Source organism: Jaculus jaculus, chromosome 2 (assembly GCF_020740685.1).
Source record: "Jaculus jaculus isolate mJacJac1 chromosome 2, mJacJac1.mat.Y.cur, whole genome shotgun sequence".
Classification (NCBI taxonomy): Eukaryota; Metazoa; Chordata; class Mammalia; order Rodentia; family Dipodidae; genus Jaculus; species Jaculus jaculus.
The window spans coordinates 38,289,907-38,313,866 of NC_059103.1; the positions used below are offsets into that span (position 1 = coordinate 38,289,907).

General features: G+C 39.6%; 1 pseudogene; it reads right to left on the bottom strand.

Moving 5' to 3' along the window:
• The window catches only part of LOC101613193, a 54,503-nt pseudogene that overhangs the window by 18,094 nt on the left and 12,449 nt on the right, over window positions 1–23,960 (bottom strand).

The following is a 23,960-nucleotide window of genomic DNA, read 5'->3' on the forward strand; positions in this document are numbered from 1 at the left end:
GCTCCTTCATATTCTTGCGTCGGCCCTGGATTATCCCAAATCTTCAACCTGGCAGGGAAACCAGGTCCCAAGCTTGGGCATGAGGCAAGAGGTCTCCTGAGCCCCAAGTTCTGAACTGTAAGAGTGAGAGTTCATTTTAAAAGGGAAAAGTATCTCCAACAGGTATTATTGGGACTGCTCCTATTTATTTTCTAGCTCCTCCATCCTTTGCAGTCTTAATTAATGCAGGGAACTACAAGTATTAAGATCCCATTAGAAGACATCCCACCTAGGTTCAGAGACTTTCTCGCACATGGAGCCATTATATTTTCACTGGTCTTCTCAAGCCCATGTAAAAGTCCATAATGGTGGTGTTCTTTGCCTCTGCCTTGGGCTACATTTGAAGTGGTGAGAGGAAGGTCTGGTGGGTTTTCTGGAACCCCACACTATCAACATTCAGCTTGTATACCACAGAGGTCCCAGATTTCCAGAGAGGGCTAGGTATGTAGAGCTTAAAGAACAGTCCACTTTCTCTCTCGTTCACAAGCCTAGCTGTAGGATCTACTTTATCCTCCAGAACAATTTCTTCCTTTGCAGTCAAATTTCTCTGTGAGACAGCTATTCTCCTTCCTGACATCCTGCTTGCCCAAAGCCCCGCCACTCCATACCTCCATTCTTCTCCTTCACCCTGCTTAGAAAGAAAGATCTATGCATATTTTTATCCCAGCTGTGGACAGAGTTGGTGTTGCTGTGCTCAGTGTTGCTTTCGCAGTTACCCCACAGGCTACTTAGTGGATGTAAACAACTCTCAAATATCTCTCCAATCCAAGGACTCCAGCCAAAATAGAACTGCTTCCCCAAATCTAAAGTTATCTACGCAAAGCAGCTTTCTGCCACATTGTGGATTAAAATCAAATTCTGAAAATATTACCCCTAATCAACTGGCTCTCAGTTGACCCTGAACTGGATGGATTCTTGGAGGACCAAAAATGTCACAGCAAACAATCTTTCTGGAGATAATTCACTGGTAGTTTTGTCCAATTTTGAGCTAGAGTGTCAGGCACTTACTTGATCGTTTTCCTTCCCACGGAGAGAAAGCCGTTTCAGGAAGGACTTAGCTCAATAGCTTTGCATCCTCCTCTTCCTCGAAGGTGCTCAGGAAGAGTAAGTGCACTTCTCAGGGCCAGCTGTCCGTTACTAACCCAGCCTTCCCATGGGGACACATCCTATAAGCAACAATCACTGTCTCCTTCTCTGAGAGCACGGCCCCTGTCGGGCTGGTCTTTCATAAGTGTCACTGAGACTCAAGAACCAAAGTCAGAATCCAAACAGAAAAGGTGCAATATCTGAACAAACCATAAGTATTCAACTATCAAAACAGTTAAAACAATTTGATGCAAAAGAGAAGGAAGAAAGTACAGATTTGTTTCTTCAGTTCTAAATTCATAAACAGAAGGCCAACCTTTAATAATGTGTACATTAATCACTAGTTAAAATTTTGAATTCACCAAAAGTTTTATTTGAAAAATTTGTAAATCCAGTTATTTAAGGTTCAGCATCTGATACAGGTTAATAACACCAAAACAAAAGTTCGTAATACCATTTTTTGTTGAATAGTAAATTGTACGCTAAGAGGAGAAGGGCTGATTTCTTATGTTCAGTGCCTGGAAGCCAATCTCAGAGTGAAGATTTATTAAGGGGTTAGGTGTGGTGATTTGAATCAAATGTCCTCCACCCTTGCTAAAGGAGGAAAACCTACCTTGAAAAGAACAACAAAAAAATAATTAAAATAAAATAGAGGTGTGTTGTTAGGGCAGGCTTAGGGATATTATAACAAGCTCCTCCTTGCAGAGAACTTGGCTCGCTCTTGCTGCTGCTTTCCACCTGCTGTGGCAGAGATGATGATGTCCAGTCTCTGCTCATATCATCTTTTCCCTGCCAGGACTATATGCCAAAACAAACTCTTCACTGCCATAAGCTTTTTCTGGCTGGGTTCTTCATCTCACCAACAAGAAGGTATGTAGCTCAGTGGAAAAGTGCTTGCTGAGCATGTTAAAGTAGAGTCAATCTACAGCAGTTCAAGAAGAAAGGAAAGGTAAGTGAAAGGAAAGGAAGGGGAGGCAAAGGGAAGGAAAAAGAAAAGACAGAAAGGAAAAAGAAGAGAAGGGGAAAAAGAAATAATAAAATTTATTAAGAAAATAGTCCCAGAGAGATTTAGAATATTGTAGAAAACCACCATGCATGGTTTGCCAGAGTCTCCAGGAACTAATCTGGGGAAAGCTGACAGACAACTATTAGAAGAGAACAGACATTCTAAAGAGCTGACAAAAGGCCATAGGCAGGGCAGCAGCAGCACTGACAGAGGAGATGCAAAGACAGCCCTCTCCCCAGTGCTTGGCAGTCAACAAGGCTAAAGTGAGAGTCTGTGAACCACCCCCTGGAAAGTCAGAGAAGATACCATGGATCTTCACACTGCATTTTAGAATTCTGCTGCACTATAGGGAGAGAACTTAATTAGGACAACTCAGCACATAGCAAGCTAAAAACCTGGTAAGAACCACGTTCACCAAGGGTACATCTACAGACTCCAGCCAGCACACTGAATAGTGGGAAGAACCCACATAGGACCAAGGCCCACTGAACTTCCAAAGCAATGTCCAGAGATGTGACTAACACCTGAGATTCCACAAATGAAGCACCGCCTTGGATTGAAGCAGTGTCTATAACCTGATCTTCCAGGGAAATCCTTGAGGGGAAATAGACTGCCTATCACAAAGGGACACCTAGAGGTAAACCAAAAGACTTGAGACAGAAACCAGCCATCGGACGAGCCAGCAGCTATCCCCTCTGCACCCTCCCTGCTTCAGATCTTTAGTTAAGAGCCAATATCAATTTAGCAAGTCAGCTTGATCCTGCTCTGTTTTTGTTCTATATCACTTTTTTCCTCCTGATTCTTTCCTTTTGCATTTTCAACAGATTAGAAGAAATAATATTGTGAAAATGGCCATCTTACACAAGGCAACCTACAGATTTAATGAAATAATCAAACAAAATGTCAATGTCATTATTCATAGGTATAGAAAAGTACCTTAAAATTCACAAAAGATCCTGCATTGCCAGCCAAAGCAATCCTAAGCTAAAAAAAATAATATTGAAGGTAGTATACCACAGGCCATGGTAACAAAGACAGCATAGTACTGGCACAAAACCAAACATGGATTTCAATGGACTGGAAAAGAAGACTCACATAGAAACCTCTACAGCTACAGCTATCTGATTTTTGAAAAAGAAGCCACTAGAGAAAACAGTCTATTCAACAAATGGTACTGGGAAAACTGTCTATCACCATAGGCACATACAAAAAAAAAGAAAAAAAACTAGATCTCTATTTCTCTCCTGCACAAAAATCAACTCCAAAATGATCAATGACTTTAATGTAAGAACTGAAATGCTAAAACTTTTTGAGGAAAAAACATTTCAAGATGTAGGCATAGGCAAGGGCTTTCTTAATATGACTCCAATTGCTCAGGAAATAAGGCCAACAACCAGCAAATCATGAAGTTAAAAAGCTCTGCACAGCAAAAGCAATATCTAATCAGGTGAAGGAAGATACAATATACTAAATAAATGAAAATCTATTGAAGGTATACATCTGACAGATGATTAATGTCTAGAACATACAAAGAGATAAAAAAACTAAACAAAAGAAATCAAACAGGATTGGAGAGATTGCTAAATGGTTAAAGACAGTTGCTTTCAAAGCCTAATTGCCAGGTTCAATTCCTTAGTACACATGTAAAGCCAGATGCACAAAGTGGTGCTGGCATCTGGAGTTTGTTTTCAGTGGATAGAGGTCCTGACACACTTATTTTCTCTGTATCTGCTTCTCTCTCTCTCTCCCTCTCTCAATCCTTGAAAATAAATAAATATTAAAAAGCTACATTGAGATTGCACCTTCCTCCACTGAGAATGGCAATCATTAAGAAAATAAACAACTACAAATTCTGTTGCAAAGGTGGACAAAAAAGAGCTTTAAAACACTGCTGGTGAGAATGCAAACCAGTACAACCTTTCTGGAAATCAGTATAGAATTTTCTCAAAGAACTAGAAATAGATCTATCATATGACCCATCTATACAACTCCTCAGTATTTACCTGGAAGATTCCAAGACAACATCATGGAGATACGTGTTTATTATGGCACTATTCATGATAGCTAAGTTATGGAAACAACCTGTATGTCCAATAACAAATGAATTGATAAGGAAAACGTGATTATATGTTCTCATGGAGACAGAGAGAGAGAAAGGGAGAAAGAGAGAGAGAAACTTCCACCCAGCCATGAAGAAAAATGAAGTTATGATGTTTGCAGGAAAATGAATACAACTAGAGACAATCATATAAAGTTCATTAAGCCCATCTCAGAAACATAAATGATATAAATGTCTCATTTGTCCTTCCTAGATTTTATATAGCCATGTATAATAAGCTAAATATGTTAAATATAAACATATTAAATGAAAGTAGGTATAAAACTGTCTAGGGGCAAAGGAGAGCAGCAAGAGGCAGTAGAGGTGAGCAAAGGGAGAGCAGGGGGGTAGGAGGGGAGGTGCTAAGCATGCAATACACACAGGTATGAAAGCTTAAAACAAACAAATAAACAGCCCCTGAAAAAATAAGGAGATAAACTAGAATACCTATCTTTTTAACATAGATGACCTAATTTAAAATTTTAAAAAACAGGTGTTTTTCAGCCCAACTGCTCTCAGTGTGGCCATTAACAAGACTGTCAGAACTCTAAGCTCAGTGAACCAGAATATGTAAATAGAAAAGATCTCCAGGTAGTTAGGAAGCATGTTGATTTTTATTTCATTTCATTGTATATATGTTCAACGAGAGAGGGGGGAGGGAGGTAGACAATAGGTACACTAGGCCCTCCAGCCACTGCAAACGAACGCCAGATGCATGGGCCACTTTGTTCATAGGGCTTTGCGTGAGGACTGGGGAACTGAACATAGGTCGTTAGGCATTTCAGGCAAGCTCTTTAACTGCTGAATTGCCTCCCAGCCCTGAAAGCACATTAATTTTGAAGAGCATTGCCTTCTAGAAAGGTAGATAAACCTACAATCAGTCTAAAATAACAAAATCTACAGCAGATGTATACTGACTTAAGAACCAATAGTCAATAGATAGATACAAGTTTTGCTTAGACTTCTGTTATGAATAAGTAACTATTAATTAAAAGTTTGGTTGTTCTAGTAAATAATAAAATCTGAGAGGCTGGAGTCCATGAGATGTGAGCTGTTTGCATAAAGTCTGCAAGCACATTGCAAAACACTCAGGGTTCCATAAATACTTATACTTGAACCACACTTTTTGGTAGGAATGAAAAACGTATGTAAATGAATATATCAAATTAAACTCTTATGTATTTCAGCAATGGTACTAATCACTGATTTTCTTTTTTTTTTAATTAACAACATTTTGTATGGATACATCATGTGTTGGTACCATCTTTTCCCTCTTCACTGCCCCCTTTCCCCTGGGGGCCCTAATCAGCAGGGTTTCTGGTATTCCCCATGGGGTTATGGATTATGTGTTGTGGAAGCAGCAGTCAGTTACTGGGGGAAGCAGTGCCTCTGGGCATGACATCCAAACCTGTGGCTCTTACAATCTTTCCGCCCCGCCCCCCCTCCAGGAAATTCCCTGAGCCTTGGTGGGTGTGTTTTAAGTCTACTTCAGAGATAAGCTCTTAGGAGCCTCTGCCTTTCTGCTTTGGTATGTGGTGTGCATCCTCAGAGCCCGTCTCCTTCACTCTGCTGCTGGTTGTCAGGCTCACCATGGAAGCAACACTCTTGCTCATCTCCCCAATTCCTCTGTGGTTTCACCCGGGCTTTGGCTGAAGTGCGAGGGGTGGTTAATCTCCGCAGGTCTTGCTACTTTCAGAAAAAGAAAAACGGATTCTCCAACAGAAAGTAAAGTCAGCACAGGTTAAATGGGATAAGCATTAATAATGTAGGGAGATTTTGATGATGCGGCCCCTCTTTTAGCCAAAGACTAGTGGGAGCTTGACACTGGAGAGCATAATCTTTGCCTCCATAGGATTCTAACCTGGTTCCCAGTTTCAGATAGGGGTTCCTTTACACTGAGCAGCTCTCTTAGCCAATTAGAAAGCTATTGGTTACCCACCAAGGCTGTGTACCACCTTTGCGCTGGCGTGTACATCTGTCAGGGTGGTTGCTTCTGAGTAGCTTGGACCTCTGGTTGCTCACACCCTTGGCCACTTTCCCCCAGTAACTCATGTAGCACTTTCTAGTACTAGACCAGCTAGCTGTGTGGAGACTGGCTCACTTCCAGATTCCAGCCCGGTCTCTCTGTGTTCTGTGTTGGTAGCATACAGAGTATTTAGCAATAGGGTCTTAACCTTCAACCTCAGGCTGGTAATCAGGTGCTTTGGCAGAAGCCTGTTGTATTTTGGGAAACTTTGTAGGTCTCTCCGATCAATAGCTCAATGTGGGAAGCAACCGATTTCTGGTACGGGGTGTGACAGGCTAGAGCCAAAAATTTTTAAGGTTAGACTTCATTCTACTCTCTCCAGCTCCCTTCTTGTCAGAGCTCCCCCGTGCACCTGTGTTAAATCTTTAAACCTACCTCCAAGGGTTTCTATGGCACCAGCTCATTTTAGGTTTAATTTTGTGTTTATTTCTCCCCAATCTCCCCTTCCTCTCCCCCTCAACCTTTCCATATTGTCTGGGTCTATCAGGTATGCCAGAAACTCAAGCTGATCCATGTTAGGATCCACAGATGAGTGAGAACATACAGTGTTTGAGTGTCTGAATTTGTGTGTTCACTGAGTGTGATCTGTTCCAAGTCCATCCATTTTCCTACAAATTTCATTGCAGCATTTTTCCTTGCTGCTGAGTAGAATTCCATTGTGAAAATGTACCACAACTTTGTTCATTCATCCAATGATGGGCACCTGGGTTGATTCCCAGTTATTAGCTATTATGACTTGAGCAGCTATAAAAATGTTTAAGCAAATATCTCTGTAGTGAAGCATGGAGCATTTAAGGTAGATGCCCAATAAGGGAGTAACGGGTCTTTTTGTAGCTCTATATTCATCTTTTTCAGGAATTTCCATATTGATATCCATAATGGTTGTACAAGTTTGCATTCCCACCAACAGTGAATGAGGGTTCCTTTTTCCTCACATTCTTGCCAACATTTGTAGCCATTTGATTTTTTAATGATTGCCATCCTTATTGAAATAAGGTGGAATCTCATGGTTGCTTCAATTTGCAGTTCTGTAAGGGATGTTGAACATTTTCTTAAGTGTTTATTAGATATTTGTATTTCTTCCTTTGAGAACTACCTATTCAGTTCTCTACCACAGTTTTTGAGTGAGTTGTTTGATTTTATATTATTTAGGGGGTTTTTTCCAGTTATTTTTGAGATAATAGGCTTCTGTCAGTGGTATAGCAGGTGAAAGTTTTCTTCCATTCTGTGAGTAATATAATGGCTCTAATTATGGTATGTTTGTCTGTCCAAAAGCTTTTTAGCTTCATGAAATCCCACTGGTTGAGTGATTGTTTAATTTCTTGTGCTATTGGGGTTTTGTTCAGGAAGTCTTTCCTTACTCCTATCTCGTGGAGAGTTCTTCCTATTTTTAATTCCAGTACTTCAGTAGTTTCAGAGTTTCAGCTCTTCAATCCATTTGGAGTTGATTTTTATGCATGTTGAGTGGGTCTAGTTTCATTTTTCTTTTTTAATTAATTAATTTACTTATTTAATTTGATAAAGAGAGAGAGAGAGACAAAAAGAGGCAGAGAGAGAGAGAGAAAGAAATTGGGCACACCCGGGCCTTCAGTCCCTACAAACAAACTCCAGATGAATGTGCAACCTTGCACACCTGGCTTATGTGGTTCCTGGGGAATCAAACCTGGATCCATTGGCTTTGCAGGCAAGTGCCTTAACCACTAAGCCATCACTCCAGCCCTCGTTTCATTTTCCTACATGTGGTTATCCAATTTGTCCAGCACCATTTGTTGAAACTGTGGTCTTTTCTCTAGTGCACATTGTTGGCAGCTTTGTCAAAATAAAGTAACTGTAGGTACCTGACCTAATGGCCAGGTCTTCAGCTCCATTCCACCGGACCATCTTTCTGTTTTTATGCCAGTACCGTGATGTTTTTGCAACTATGGATTTGTAGTATAGCTTCGTATCAGGTATGGTGATACCTCCAGAGGTGTTTTATTTTGGTTTTTGTTATTGTTGTTGTTTGCTGAGGCTATGTTTAGATAGCTAAGTCATTTCATATGAATTTTGAGATAACTTTTTCTATACCTGTGAAGAATGATGCTGGAATTTTTATTGGTATTGTATTAAATCTGTATATTGCTTTTGGTAGAATTGCCATTTTCACAATATGAATTCTACCTATCCAGGAGCATGGGAGTTCTTTCCATCTTCTCATGTCCTTCTTAGTTTCTTTCTTGAGTATTTTTATGTTTTTATTATATAGGTCTTTCACATCCTTGGCTAGTGTTATTCCAAGGTATTTGATTTTTTTATGGCTGTTGAAAATGGGACAGCCTCACTGGTTTAGTTCCATGTGTATTTGTCCTTTGCATATAGAAAGGCTACTGTTTTGTGTGTTGATTTTGTATCCTGCCCCTTTGCTGAAGGAATTAATCACCTTTTTGTTCTGAGGTGGAAACTTCTGGGTCACTTATGAATAGGATCATATCATCTGCAAATAGAGATAATTTGACATCTTCCTTTCCAATTTGTATCCCTTTTATTTCTTTCTCCTGTCTTATTGCTTGGGTTAGGGTATCTAGTACTATGTTGGTGGGGAATGGTGATAGTGGACATCCCTGTTTTTTTTCCTATCTCAGTGGAAACTCCTTGATTCTTTCTCCATTAAGTATTATTTGGGCTTTAGGTGCTTTATATATAGCCTTTATTGTGTTGTAGTATAAACCTCCATGTCTATTCTCTCCAGCATTTTGATCAGGAAGTGATGTTTTTTGTCAAAGACCTTCTCTGTATTAATTGAGATGATCATGTGGTTCTTATGGTTAAGTTTATTTATGTGTATATTACCTTGACCAATTTCCATATGCATTCCTGGGATGAATCCTGCTTGATCAAGATCAATAATGGTTTTAATGGATTGTTGGATTTGGTTGGTGAGGATTTTGTTCAGGAACTTTGTATCTAAGTTCATCAGGGATAGAGGCCTATAATTTTCTTATATCTGGTTTGGTATTAGGGTGATGCTAGCTTCATAAAAGAGGTAGAGAGCATTTCCTGTTTCTAATTATGTTGAACAGTTTGAGAACAATTGGTTTCAATTCTTCAATGAAGGCTTGATAGAACTGGGGTGAAATGTTCTGTAGATGTCCCTTTGATTGACTTGACCTGTGGTGCTGTTGAGCTCTATTATATTTCCCTTCTGATTTTCTGCTTGGATGATCTGTCTATTGATTATAATGGAGTATTGAAGTCCCCAACAATGATAGCATTGTTGTTTATTTCTGTTTTGTTTTTCAGGTTTGTTTTGTTTTATAAACTGAGGTGCACCTGTGTTGGATGCATATAGATTTAAGATTGTGATGTCCTTATGTTGTAACATTCCTTTGATGAGCAAGAAGTGGCCTCCTTTGTCCTTTTTGATTACTTTTTGTTTGAAGTTGATTTTATCAGCTATTAATATAGCTACACCAGCTTCTTCCTTATTTCCATTTGCTTGGACTATAATTTCCTATCCTTTCACCTTAAGGAAGTGTCTGTCTTGGGTAGTGAGGTGGGTTTCTTGAAGATAGCATATCAAAGGGTCCATTTTTTTCTAATCCACACTGTTAACCAGTGTCTTTTGATGGGTGAATTAAGACTTCTTATATTTAAGGTTACAACTGTAGGGTTTGCTTTAATCCATGCTATGTTGGGGTGTTTTATGGGGTTTGGTGCTTTCTTGTGCTTTGTAATTGTTTGAGCATGCTCTAGTTTTGGTTATGGTGATCTTCTTTTTAATTTTAATTTTAATTTTTACTTTGGTTATTTGAGAGATAGAGACAGACAGAGAAAGATAATGGGTACACCAGTGCCTTGAACCACTGCAAACAAACTCAAGAGGCATGTGCCACCTTGTGAATCTGGCTTATGTGGATCCTGGAGAATAGAACCTGGGTCCTTTGGCTTTGCAGGCAAGAGCCTTAAGTGCTTAGCAGTATCTCCAGCCCATGATCTTCTTCTTGCAGGCTCTTGAGACTGGTTGTTTGACTCTTCTGAGTGGAGAATTCCCTGAAGTATTCTCTGTAGGTTGGCTTTGTGTTCATATAACCATAGGGCTGGCTTTTATCATAAACGTTTTTCCTTTCACCATCTATTATGAGGGATACTTACACTGGGGATAGTAGTTTTGGTTGGAAGCCATCTTTTTTTAGATTTTGAAGTGCTCCATTCCAGGCTGTTCTGTCTTTCATGGTTTCCACTGAGAAATCTGAGGTAATTCTGATGGAATTGCCTTTGTATATAATATTTTATTTTCCTCTTGCTACTTTGAGCACTGTCTGTTTGTTTTAGTTGTTTAGAGTTTTAATAATGATGTGCCTTGGACAGTTTCTTCTTTGGTCGAGTCTCTTTGGAGTTCTGTTAGCTTTGTGTATCAGGATAGGACTCTCTTTTGAGAGGGTAGGAAATTTTTCTTTGATAATTTTATTAAATAAGTTCTCCATACCTTTGGTCTGAATTTCTTACCCTTCTGGTATACCCATGATCCAAATGTTATGACTTTTTAAGGTATCCCACAGTTTCCTCATGTTCTGTTCACATATTTTTTTTTAATTTAATCAAAACTTTTAGACTCCCAAACTGTTTCTTCTGTCTTGTCTTCAAGCTCTGAGGTTATGTCCTCCACATAATTAACTCTGGTTCTGGAGGTTTCTAGAGAGGTTTTCACAGTTCAATTTGGTTTGTATCTTTTGTTGCCTTTTCCTGTATAGTATCTATCCCTTTTTCAAGTTCCAATTTCAGGTAATGTTTTGATCTTCTTAATGCTTCTTGGGATTCATTCTTGCGTTTACTTATGTCTTCATTTAGCTTAACCAGCTGGCTATTGACATTCTCTATTTTTTGATTCACCTTCAGTTCATTTATCTCTCTTTTGAGGTCTCTCTGGTTTTCATCTATTAGGTTAAGCCTAATGAAGCCAGCTATGTGGATTTCATTTATGCAATTGTTGGGGTTTTGTTGATTTGCTACCAGTTCTGCTAATTTGGTTGGCTGGGGTCACATATCTTTTGTTTTTATTTTGGGATTCGAGTCCTGTTGCCTCTTCTATATTTTCTTTTCTTTTCTTTTCTTTTTTTTTTTTTTTTTTTTCTTTTGTAGGGTCTCACTCTGGTCCAGGATGACCTGGAATTAACTCTGTCATCTCAGGGTGGCCTCGAACTCACGGTGATCCTCCTACCTCTGCCTCCCGAGTGCTGGGATTAAAGGCGTGCACCACCACGCCCGGCGCCTCTTCTATATTTTCATTGTATACTTCCATTGTGGGGCTAGGCAACCTTGTTGGATATCTCTTGGTGTGTTGTTTTTGTTGATTTTTGCATTGGGGCCTACCCAGCTCAGTGTGGAAGTCTTAATTATTTAAGGAGGAAACATGAGTTTTCCCTTGTAGTGTCTTCAGTGATTATTCCCTTTTATGTTTGAGTAGACTAGGCTTATGATGGCTTTGTATTTTGGGTTGCACAGATTGTGGAGGATATAAGTGCACCAGCACCTGTGGGATGGTGCTAATCCCAAAGGTGCAATTGGAGGTCTGGGATCTCTCTGACCTGGTCTCAGCTGTGTCTTGCCTGTGGCTCAGGAGCTGTAGCACTTGCCCTTGCTTTTCTAATATACCCAGATAGACAGGTTCCTCCTGGCAGATGATTGCTGGATATTCCTGTGTTCCCCTTCTGTGGCTGTGATGATACCCCAAGCAGTCTCTTGGAATGGGGCAAGGCATTGGAATGATGGTAGACATTGCTGGGTTCCATAGCCCAGGCCAGATCAGGGAATCAGCTGTTATGGGGGTACTAGACAAAGGGTGCACTAAAGGGCACCTAAAGGCAGCAAGTGCATGGAGGGTCTGCAAGCAGAGGAATGGAGGCAGCCTGCAGACCAGCCCACCAAAGAGGCAAGGCAGAGAAGCCCAGACAGGCAGCAGGTGGATGCAGTCAGGGGAACCTGTGGGAGACAGGGATATGTGTGTGGGCAGTGTATGCACAGGCACTTGAGAGTAGCATGGTGGAGACAAGGAATCTTGTGGGCCACAGACAGATGGGCATCTGCTGGTAGCAGAGCACACTGGGAGACAGAGAAGCAGGTGCTGAGGAAGGACAGGTGTCTGCAGGTAGCATGGCAGGAGATAGAGAAGTGTGTTGGAGTAACTGCAGGTAGTGTTACAGGGAAGCAGATGGGCACTGGGGTAGCATGGCAGGAAACAGCGAAATGTACTTGGGCAAATGCATTTAGGAGAGCCTGCAGGAGACAGGGAATTATGAAAATTAGCAAAATTATATTTTATATTTTCTTAGTAATTTTTACAAGCAAAAAATTAAATGAAGAATTTCTTAATAAATTAAGAGTTTGGAAGCAGATGATGGCAGGAGAGAGTTAAAGATACACTTTCAGTAAAGATGAAAGTTTTCCCATCCGGTGAAATGGGATACAGAAATTAGAGAACATCTGGTAAAGATAGATGATAAACATCAAGGTGAAAGTCTGAAGAAGTTCAAGGAGACATACAAGAGGCAATAACAATAGACATAGACAGATTTTACCCTACAGAGAGGGTTCTGGGCTAGAAAAGCAGACCTAGTAGCATGAGGCAGTATAAAGCAACATGAGGTACTGTGAGCAGTTAAAACCACAACATTTTAGATGAGACTATTGCAGAAGCATGCTGACTGAGAAGAGAAGAACTCAGGGAACATCGAGACTTAGGGCTAATTAGAAAAAGACTTTGAGAGGTGGAAAGATGGTTTAGTAGTTAAAGTGCTGTGAAGCCTAAGGACCCATGTTCAACTCACTCTTCAGATCCCACACAAGCCAGATGCACAAGGTGACACAAGCCAAGGTTGCGCATGAGCCCAGGTGGCATAAGCATCTAGAGTTCAATTGCAGTGACTGGAGGCCCTGGAGGGCCAATTCTCACTCTCTTTCTCTCTCTCTCTCTCTCGCTCTTTCTCTCTCTCTCTCACACACACACACAAACACACACACACATGCACTCTCCCATAAAAAAAGGCCAGGTGCCTGAGGACCCGTGTTCAACTCTCCAGATCCCATGTTAGCCAGATGCACAATGGTGAGGCAAGCACAAGGTCACACATGCCCACTAGGTGGCATAAGCATCTGAAGTTTTCAGCAGCTGAGGCCTTGGCATGCCACTTCTCTCTTTCTCTCTAAATAAACAAAAGTCCAGTTGGTTGGACTTGCCTGAAAAAGAAAAAGACTGATTCAAACCCCACAGAGTTGAACATACAACTTGACAACTTACTAATCCATTTGCTCTACTCTGTTCTGCAAGGGACACTGGTTTCATCTGGTTCTGTGTTGTTGTCAGACCAGCAGTTCTTTTGTTCCTCTGTACCTAGAAAGATCTAGAAAGAGAATGACCAACTATAGCATAGAGGGGAAAAAAATAAGAACTAACCAGACCTTGGGTTCTCTTCATATAGGCTAATGGTTCAGAAGTCTTCAGAATTTCAACCATAGATCCGGTAGTAGTAAATAGGTGCCTAAAATGGGAAAGTGCAGCTCAGGGGTAAGGTGAATAAAGGTCAAAATGAAAGCCTAGAGCAGGTCCAAGCAGATAGATTGAGCTGGGAAGATCAACAAAACCAAAACCAAACCAGTGCTGACTTGATACTAAACTCACATAAAGAATGACTTTACAAAGAAAGTGAAATTGCAGATCTGTATCAATCTAAACATTAGAAGAAAAATCCTTAACAAAATATAGCAAATATATATACACAAATATAGCAACTTTTATATATATTTACACATATACACACGTTTCAGGTCCAGGTGCAAAATGAGACAGTCACTGTAGGAAAGTATCAGTTGCTCATGAATTTAGACATATATGTATCATATGATCTGCCAATTATAGTCCACATGAAATTATATGAAAATTTTGTACATGTGATCATAGCAGATTTATTGACAATAATGAAAATTATTAATTGTAGACTTTTTACTATGTCAAATCTGAAGTCATAGTCTCACTATGAAAGGATGTAATCAGTGCTTTTCCCTTACGATCTTAATTTATTTTCACAATTTCATCCATCTCCAATTCCTTGATTTAAAAGAGACTCTGAGGACCAGGGCAATACTTTCATATCCTTAGTATCTACTTTAATGCCTAGCATATAGTAAATACTTAATAAAGTTTTATGGGTTGGCATATGATTTTATGTAGGATTTTAAGTCCTTCAGGGGGCATAATATTACTTGAAGTCTCAATGTTAGCACAATTTATGAGACTTATTTTTCCCTTCTCCTTGTGGGAGAAACTCTAGGAGTCTCATAACAGCCTCATTCCTTACTATGGTTGAAGCTGGCCACAGTCTCCAGCTCTAGGAAGAAACCAGGGTCTGAAGATCAAGAAGATGGCCTTTCTTTCTTCTTCTTCCTCTGGGCTAAGATTGTGTTGTCAGGCCTACAAAAAAAAAAAAAAAAATTAGGAATTATAATTCCCAATTAAATTCCCAGCAGGGGCCTAGAACAAGTTCCAAAGGTAGTTAACAAGTCAAGTCTTTCTTCTGCTTTAAGGAAAAATTTACTTCCAGGTGTAGGGAATAATGATATAAGGAAAAGGAAAAGAAAAAGAATTAGATTTTTATATTCTTCCAGTCATATCAATAATGTCAAATTCAGCATGAGTTAAGAATTACTTTAACTCAGGTATGATTCCAGATAGTTTCCAATCATTATTGGGTAGGTAAATATTATAAACTTAAAATGGGAATTGGAATTATATTTCACTTTGAATTTGTATTATCACTTTCAAATAAATTTCAGCTAAGCTAGAGGAAATTAAAAATGCAGCACTCCAAATACCATCCAAATATTTTCAAATAAAAAACCTCCTTATATGTCAACACTAGAACTGGCTTTTCCCTGAGTTTCCAATCAAGACATGGTTTAGTTTCCTTGATGAAAGCTATTCTGACTGGGGTGAGATAAAATTTCAGTGTAGTTCTATTTTGCATTTATTTGGTGGCTAAGAATGTTGAGCACTTTTCAAATATTTATTTTCCATTTGTATTTCTTCTCTTAAGAACCATATATTCAATTCATGTCCCATTTGTTGTTTGGATGACTTTCTGATATTTAATTTATGGAATTCCCTACAGATTCTGCTTACTAATCCCCTACTAGTTGGTGAGGATTTTCTTGTATTATATGGTCTGTCTCTTCCTATGATGATGATTTTCTTTGCTATACAGAAGAATTTTAATTTCATGCATCAATTTCATCAAATTTTAGAAACATTTCTTATGCTATTGGGGTCCCTTTCAGAAAGGCTTTGCCTATGCCTATTTTTGAAGTGGTTTCACTATGCTTTCCTATGGTAGTTCCAGAGTTTCAAAATTTACATTAAGGTCTTTGGTTAATTTTGAATAAACTTTTGTACAAGGTGAAAGATATGGATCTAGTTTCATTCTTTTAATTATAGATATCCACTTTTCCAAGAATGGTTTACTAATGTGACTATCTTTTTCCCAACTTGTTCTTGGCACCTCAAAACTTAGGTGGCTGTAACTGTGTGATTTTATTTTTCAATCCTCTGTTCTATACCATTGGTCTACATGTCTGCTTTTGTTCTAGGATCATGCTGTTCATGTAATTTTACCTCTGCAGTATAAATCTGAGGCCAAGTATGATGATGGCATCACATGTTATGCTTAGGATGACTTTGGTTTGTTTGTTCTTCCACATGAATTTTAATTTTTTTCTCCCTATCATCATGAAGACAATACTAAATTCTGCCAAGGATGTAAATAAGAACCTATATTCACTTCCAGTTTATCCTCTGTGAAGATCAGTATGGAGGCTCCTCAAGAAGGTAAGTAGAACTACCATATGTTCCTGCTCTATCATTCTTGGGCATATGCCCAAAGAAGCTTCCTAAGTCAGCATACCAGAAATATATACACAGACATGCTTACCAGTAGCTTCTTCTCAGTAGCTAAGATCATGGAACTTGTCTAGAGGTCCAAATAAGTGAGGAGTAGATATAGAAAATGTTGCACATATACACAATGGAATTTTATTCATCTGTAAGGAACAATGAAATTATGACATTTTCAGGAAAATAAATGGAACTGGAGATCATAAACAAAATAAGGTAACCCCAGAAAGACAAATATTATAAATTCTCTCATATGTCAAATCTATATAAATTTATATAACTACACACCACATATATTTGACATGAAAATAGAAAGGCGACTCCAAAGATGGGAGAAAAGAGGATAATGGAATATATGTGAACATCAAAGTAGGAGGGGCTATTTGGGGGGAAGAAGGGAACTAAGAAGAGGGGGGGACACAAGAGTATAGTGGGAGGAATTTTAGAAAAGAAAAATAAATAATAATAAATAAACAAGTGGTTATTAGAGTCAAATATGTGAAATAACATTAAACGTTTTCAGGTATAAAATTGTAACAAAAGTGGGGCAAAGTGGTTTGGAATTCCAGCAGGAAAATAAAATTAGTTGTTCAACTCACTGCAGCTTATACAGTCTTCCCTTATTATAACTGTCCTTGTAAAGGCAATGCAAATGCCAAAGTTCAAAAACTATTTCAAGATAACATGCATGCTTCAAATCCCCTGGGAAGATTAGAGGTCATTGCCCAAATGGAAATACAGGATGGGCTGAGGCTGTTCCAGAGCAATCAGCACACTGTTTATTCCTCTTATTTCTCATCTCTTTTATCAGAATTGCTGTTGCTAGCCTTTCCAGAGATATCAGTGCTCAGCCAAATATATTCCAAAGGGTCTAGAAGTTCTTTCTTGCAGGTTTTCCAGGGTTTTGCCATTTATTTTTAAGATAATATGTCATGAACTAAAACACAGCAACCTTAACTCCCTGGAAGTTTTCAGAAAACTCCATTGATCTAAACAACAAACAAACAAAAGGTAAAGTAAATTTGGTTTAGAAAGATGCTAAATAAAGATGCTGGATTTGGGGTAGATCAGACTGAGCAAGGCTATGAGTTCTGACCCTTAGTGAGTGACCTAAACCAAATGGCTTAGCCTCAGTGAGTCCTAGTTTCCTTCTCCATAAAAACAGTAATGTGAAGATTATGTAAAGATTAAGGTGCCTGACATCCAGGTGATCCTGAATAAAGCTACCTATAAGCTGATAACTGAGAGCCAGAAGTGATGGCGCATACCTGTATTCCCAGCACTCAGGAGATGGAGGAACAAGGACCAGGAGTTCAAGGTCATTATTAGATACATTTGAAGTTCCAGACCAGCCTAGACTACATGAAATCCTGCCTCAAAAAAAGGAAAGAGAGAGCTAAAGAGAGTGGGGGGCGGATAAGAGAATAAATGATATGGAGGGGACTGGAGAAGGTAAATGGATAAAATCAGAGAAGCCAGGGGAAGCTGAGGGACAGTGAAGTACAGGGAAACTTGCAACAAATCCACACCGCATCCTAAAAGAAGTGAAATGAATGTGCATTATCTCTCTAATCACAGGAGTGAAAAAATAATCATCCTAAGCTTTGGATACTTGATAAATAGACAACAAATGACACATTCTTTCTATTCCATAAGCGTATATTAAATGGGATAGTAGAGAAAAATAGCAAATATTTAGGTGTCTGTATTTGAAAAATAAAATAAATCAGCCTCTGTTCAGTCAACATGCTTATGCCTGTCATTTTAACTGGAGTGGGCTCCCGAAGGGAGATTTTCTGCTTTTACGCTCTCAGTGTCTGGCAGCCAGGAAGTTGCATTAAGGATGTCTTGAAATAAGTAAGTCTACAGTAGCAGGAGGCTCAGGCAGAAAAGAAAGAATAGGTTAAAAATAGAGCTCTGTTCCCCACCAATCAATACTCTAAGTTGAAAAGGGCAAGACAAGTGCAGGCTACACCAATCCAGAAATATTGCAGACTTTCTCAGCATAAACTACCTGAGTGGTGCTCTTGGGCCCAGGGAAGCATGAGACTCTGGAGAAAGTGTGGTAATTTCCTAAAACAGGTGCTCAGGGGCTGGGGCTTCCAAATGGAGCAGATATGCAAGAAAGCTTAGAAAAAGACATCTTGGAATTCCACAGGATAGATCAAATAAATGTGAAAGACCTTTTGGTATAACTGTTTCATTTTTCAGAGGAAGATGTTAGTACGAGAAAGATAAAATTATTTCCCCGGGGCCACACAGCAAATTTAGACCTAAAAACCCCTGACTTTGAGTTTTTACTATTTTGGCAATTCCACAGAGACTTTTCTCTGTTCAGGAAAACTCCAATGATTAACCGTGTCTACAACTCGGGCTCCTGCACTCTGTCCAAGAGCTGCTGAGGATGACTAGATAACTGCACGTCACTGCTATCTTTGCAAAACACCTTTTACCCTTGGCAATGACATCCACACCTTTAATCCATCTACTAGAACAATGGAAATCATATTATGGTGTTATTATTTTCTGTTTAAAAAAAGTAGAACAGAGTGAATATTGTTCTTATTTAAAGAAAAAAAGGAAAAATCTAGACAATAGTTATGTTTTGTTATTTTCAGACACCCACAAACCAGACCCTGGCATCTGGCCCCAGCCTCCCATCTCTCCCCAATCTCCTTTCCACTTTCACCTATGAATGCTTTCCAGCTCTTTCCCTGGCCAGTGGCGCTCCTCCCCAACTCCCACTCCTTCTTCACTCACATAGCCAACTCGTGGGAAGCTTTACACATTACCCTTAATCATAACAAATTGTTCTTTTCTCCATGAAAATAAGTAAATAAAATGTGTAGTCTCTGCTGCTATTTCAGCTCTCAGATCCTTCACTTGGATCCTTCTCTGGTCCCCTTCTAGACTGCAGAGCTTCAGAAAGCAGAGTCAAGAGGCATCCTCTTTTTAGTCTTTCACTAAATATCCCAGAGTTGGTATTATTTGCAAATCAGGAGATACACATACTCTTTTCTAACTGGATCATCCCAAATATTTAGCACTAAGTATGTTACACCATATTACTAATGTCATTAGTAAAGGAATAGTTATTGGGTGATAAGGGAATTCAAACCCAAAAATTAAATATTATTTTTTATCAAATGCTTTGAGTGAGAGAAAGAGGCAGACAGAGTGCATATGGGAAAGCCAGGGCCTATTGCCACTGCAAACAAACTCGACACATGCACCACATTGTATATCTGGCTTTATGTGTATACTGGGGAATTGAACCCAGACCATCAGGTTTTTAAAGCAATTGCCTTTAACCGCTGAGCCATCTCTTCAGCTCTGAAATACTTTTATGAAATATTTCCTAAAACAAAATAAATTTTAAGAAAGGTTAAGGAGGCCAACAGAGTAGACAGAGTGTGAGGCTCTTGGGCAATACATCCATTGTACTGCATGGCAAAGGAGAATCAACATGTCAGGAGGACATCGAGATAACATGACAAGCGCACAGTGAGAGGCCCACATCATTTTGGAAGGATGAAGGCAGGTAAACAGTTAGGGGAATTTTTGCTTCAGATATGTCAGTGCTTTCAAAATACTTTAATTCGGGCTGGAGAGATGGCTTGGCAGTTAAGCACTTGCCTGTGAAGCCTAAGGACCCCGGTTCAAGGCTTGATTCCCCAGGACCCACGTTAGCCAGAAGCACAAGGGGGTGCATACATCTGGAGTTCGTTTGTAGTGGCTGTAGGCCCTGGGGTGCCCATTCTCTCTATCTGCCTCTGTGTGTGTGTGTGTGTGTGTGTGTATGTGTCACTCTCAAATAAATAAATAAAAATGAACAAAATTACTTTAATTCAATATTTTGAGCCCCATTTATTTCCAAACAAGTTTGAAGGACACTAGAAGTAATATAAAGAAGTTACATATAAAATAAGACAATAGTAGTGTTTTTAAATTTTACATCTGCTTTTGATCACAGAGACCTACAAGGTCTCCCAAAAGAAGACATATTTATGTCAGAGTGCTTGAGGACCTACCACAGGTTAGTGGTAAGACCCTACTGCTGAAGACACCATACACTGTTAGCACATGACATGGAGTGACATCTGGAAGCTGGAAGAGAGTCAGTCCCCAGACAGTCAGCACAGCTAGTGCCGGGAGACGCTACATGAGCAACTGGGGGATAAATACCAATATCTGCCCAGCAACACATGGTCCAACCTACTTAGCAGCAAACAACCTGATGTGATGTTCACACCAGTGCAATAGTGGTGCACAGCCATGGTGGGAAACCAACTGCTCTCAATTTGTCTAACTGATCTGCTCAGTGGAACAGAACCCATAGCTGGAGCTGGGAAACAAGTCAGAACCATATCCAAAACTGACCCCGCTCTCCATTAAACTCTCCCTAAAAAATAATGGTTATCACATTTACTTTGTGCTAACTTTACTCTCTGTTGGAGAATTTGCTTCTCTTTTTCACATAGATGCAGATCCTAAGGAGAGAACCATCCCATCATACCTCAAAAGGGCCCCAGCTGAAACCAAGAATAACTGGGGAAACATGGAAGAATGTTGTTGTCTTGACAAACCGGGAACCAGCACAACAGTGAAGGAGATAGACACAGAGATCAATCAACCCCTACAAAACCAGATATCCAGAGCCACAAAGGCACCCAAGATCTCAAATTGAAGTAGGCCTAAAATGAGCCAAACATGGCTCAGGGAAATTTGCAGAAGATGGGGCAGAAAGAATGTCAGAGCCACACGTTGGGTCATGAAACACAGAGACATTTCCTCCTACCCAAAACTAAAGGCTAACCCCACAATGCACTACCCATATACCCCAACAAGGAGGGTCCCTGTGGATGGGGGAGGACTGGGAGGAGGCTAACAACGGTACCAACTTGACTGTATTCACTGAGTACAAAAAGAAAAAAAATTACATCTGCATTTATGAAAGATGGGGAAACATAAACACTTAGCACAGAAATAATTTTTCAAATATATGGATATTAGAGGAAAAGCAATTGTAACCAAAAACAATCCCATACACCTATAGTCACAGTGAATAAGAGCAGTAAGTACAAAAGTGTTCTGTCTGAAGAAGAGGCATGATATCTACAAGGGCAAGGGTTACGTAGCTATGCTGAAAGCTCAGATAAATACAAATCATTTATTTAACAGATATTTCTTAGGCATCAAATAAGTGTAAGGTATAAAAGATGAATTATAGGACTGGAAAGATTGTTCAGTGGTTAAAGTCACTTGCTCATATAGCCTAGTGGTCTGGGTTTGATTCCCCACTGCCTACATAAATCCAGATGCACAAAGTGGCACATGCTTCTAGAGTTTGCAATGGCAGTAAGCCCTGGTATTTTCTCTTTCTCTCTCTCTTTGTCTCTCTCTCTCTCATAAATAAATAAAATATTAGAAAAACAAAACATTTATGAAGTTGTCCTCTAAAACCTCCATACATATAATACTACAAGTCAACAACTGTTGACTAAGCATATGTGTCCTGGAATCTACTAGAGAAAATCAGATTCAGAAAAGACAGAAGATAATCCTTGTCTACATAGTAGCTATACTCTAGGTAGGTAAAAACAGTGTAAGTGAAACAATTTGCAAGTCATATAAAACAGTCAGTATTGTAGTCAAGCAGTATAGCAAAAAAGCGCTGTCTGAACTTTGAGAATGAAGACCTACCTATGGCCTAAGATAACTGCCAAAATGAAGTAGAATCCAGGAAGTTGGAGCAATCCATGAAAAATGACAGGATCCATGGAAAGATGGCATGAAGTAGCTAGTGAAAAATACAAGATGCAGAGATAACAGTTGTATGAATGACTTAAAGGTAGGAAGACTGCTTATTATTGAGCCATCAAAATTGCATTTCAAGACAGGGGTGGGATAAGAAAAGACTTTAAGAAGCTGAAATCCTATTCCATAAATGTGTCCTCAAAATGCATTTTCTGGTACCCACAGGTGAGGCATGCATTAACTATGTATATAACCAATTAACCCTTGGGCTAAACTAAGGCAAATCCCTACCCCCTCAAGACTACCTCTAATTCATGTTGGCCCTCTCTCCCCCAGCTAGGGTTTCAAGAAATTTCTATAACCCCAGGAACACAGAACTCCAAGGCCACAACGCTCAAGGCAGTACTGAGGAAATGTCAAGCGGGAATGTGGGAAGGTCCAGCGCTGGCACCACCAGCTGACTCGTCCACGGCATGCTTAGCAGTGACCCCACTCAGGAAAACATTTTCCCCTCAGCTCTTTCTGCAGTTCTACATAGCTTTAAAACCGAGGTCTTTCTGCCTCCTTTTTCACAATTTAACAATACAGAGGGGGAAACATTGAACTCTTGTGCAAACTGGGAAAAGAATATGCTTACATTTCTTCCCATTCAATAACTCAGAAGCCACTAATGAGATTTTTTTTTCCTTCCCTGAGCTCCCATAAGCATCCATTCTCTGCCAGGCAGGGGCTAGCCATGAAAACTTCCACCTAATTTACAGTTTTTCAAGCAACTAGGAGAGGGATGAAAATGGATCAGTAATAGGAGTTTCCATGAAACTTATAATTACAGAATTTGCTACAGTGAGCATTATCAGGGAGTGTTTGTTTAAATCAAATATCCATTGACTCTGAGGATAAATGCTGTAGTCTAGACCCTATTTTTCCCCAAATGTGCTGAGAATATTTTTGTACAATGATTGTTTGTCTCTCATTCCCTGGCTCACCTTCTGGGTTGGCTGCAGTAAGAAGTCTCTACCTCACTGAGGAATCCACATGCAAATGTTGAGGTTCCATTGCTCATCACCCCTTATTTGAGCTTAATACTGGCCAATGACATAACTAATCCACTCTCACGAGACTTTGGAAGTGAGCAGACATCTCATCTAATACAGTCGGATCAAACCATCTAACCCTGTGTGACCCTGAGATCGTCTATCCTTTTTCTGCCTTAGTAAAAAGGTTCACTTGTCCTGTGGCTGAAAGCTGACTCTTCTAATGTTCTGTGATTCCCAGTAGTAAGGAAAACTAGGCAACACAGCAAGCTCATGCTCCAGTCTCTAGACAAAGTTGACTTCATACAGTTCATCCTCTAAAGAGCCTACGCCAGAATTCTTTTTCTGCTCTTTGTTTTCTCCTGCTGTTGTTAGTGAGCATCCAAAATAATGGGCTACACTCTGACATGTTGTACAAATTAATCATTGTACTTTGCTTGCACTTGGCTCTGCTCTTATCTTCCTCTATGACTCTTCCACCCTTCCCAATGGTCTTCATCCCCCCACATAGTCCCACTTACTTAACTCCAGAACCTATTGTTTTTCTGAGCCTCGTTTATTTCATTTAGCAAAACAATCTCCGGTTTCATCTATTTTCCTGTGAATGGCATAGTTTCCTTCTTTGTGTCTGAATATACAATGTTTTCTTTGTCCAGTCATCTGATAGACACCTAGCCTACTTCCATGTCTTGGCTATTATGAACACTGCTGCACCAAAGTTCTCTTTTTAATTCTGTTTTTATTATTCCCTTTTTTTCTTTTCCCCCTCTTCACATCATTTATAATGAAATTTCAATGGGCCCACTAGTGTGCCACAGTTGCTAAGAGGCCATGAATAGAGTGACATCCAGAAAGCAGTGTTCCAAAACAATTCGCCCCCATCCTCTGGCTCTTAGCATCATTCCTGCCGCCTCTTCCGTGTTGTTCTCTGAGCCTTGCAGTAGGGATATAGATGTCTCATTTAGTGCTGAGCACTCAACAGTAACACTTTTAAC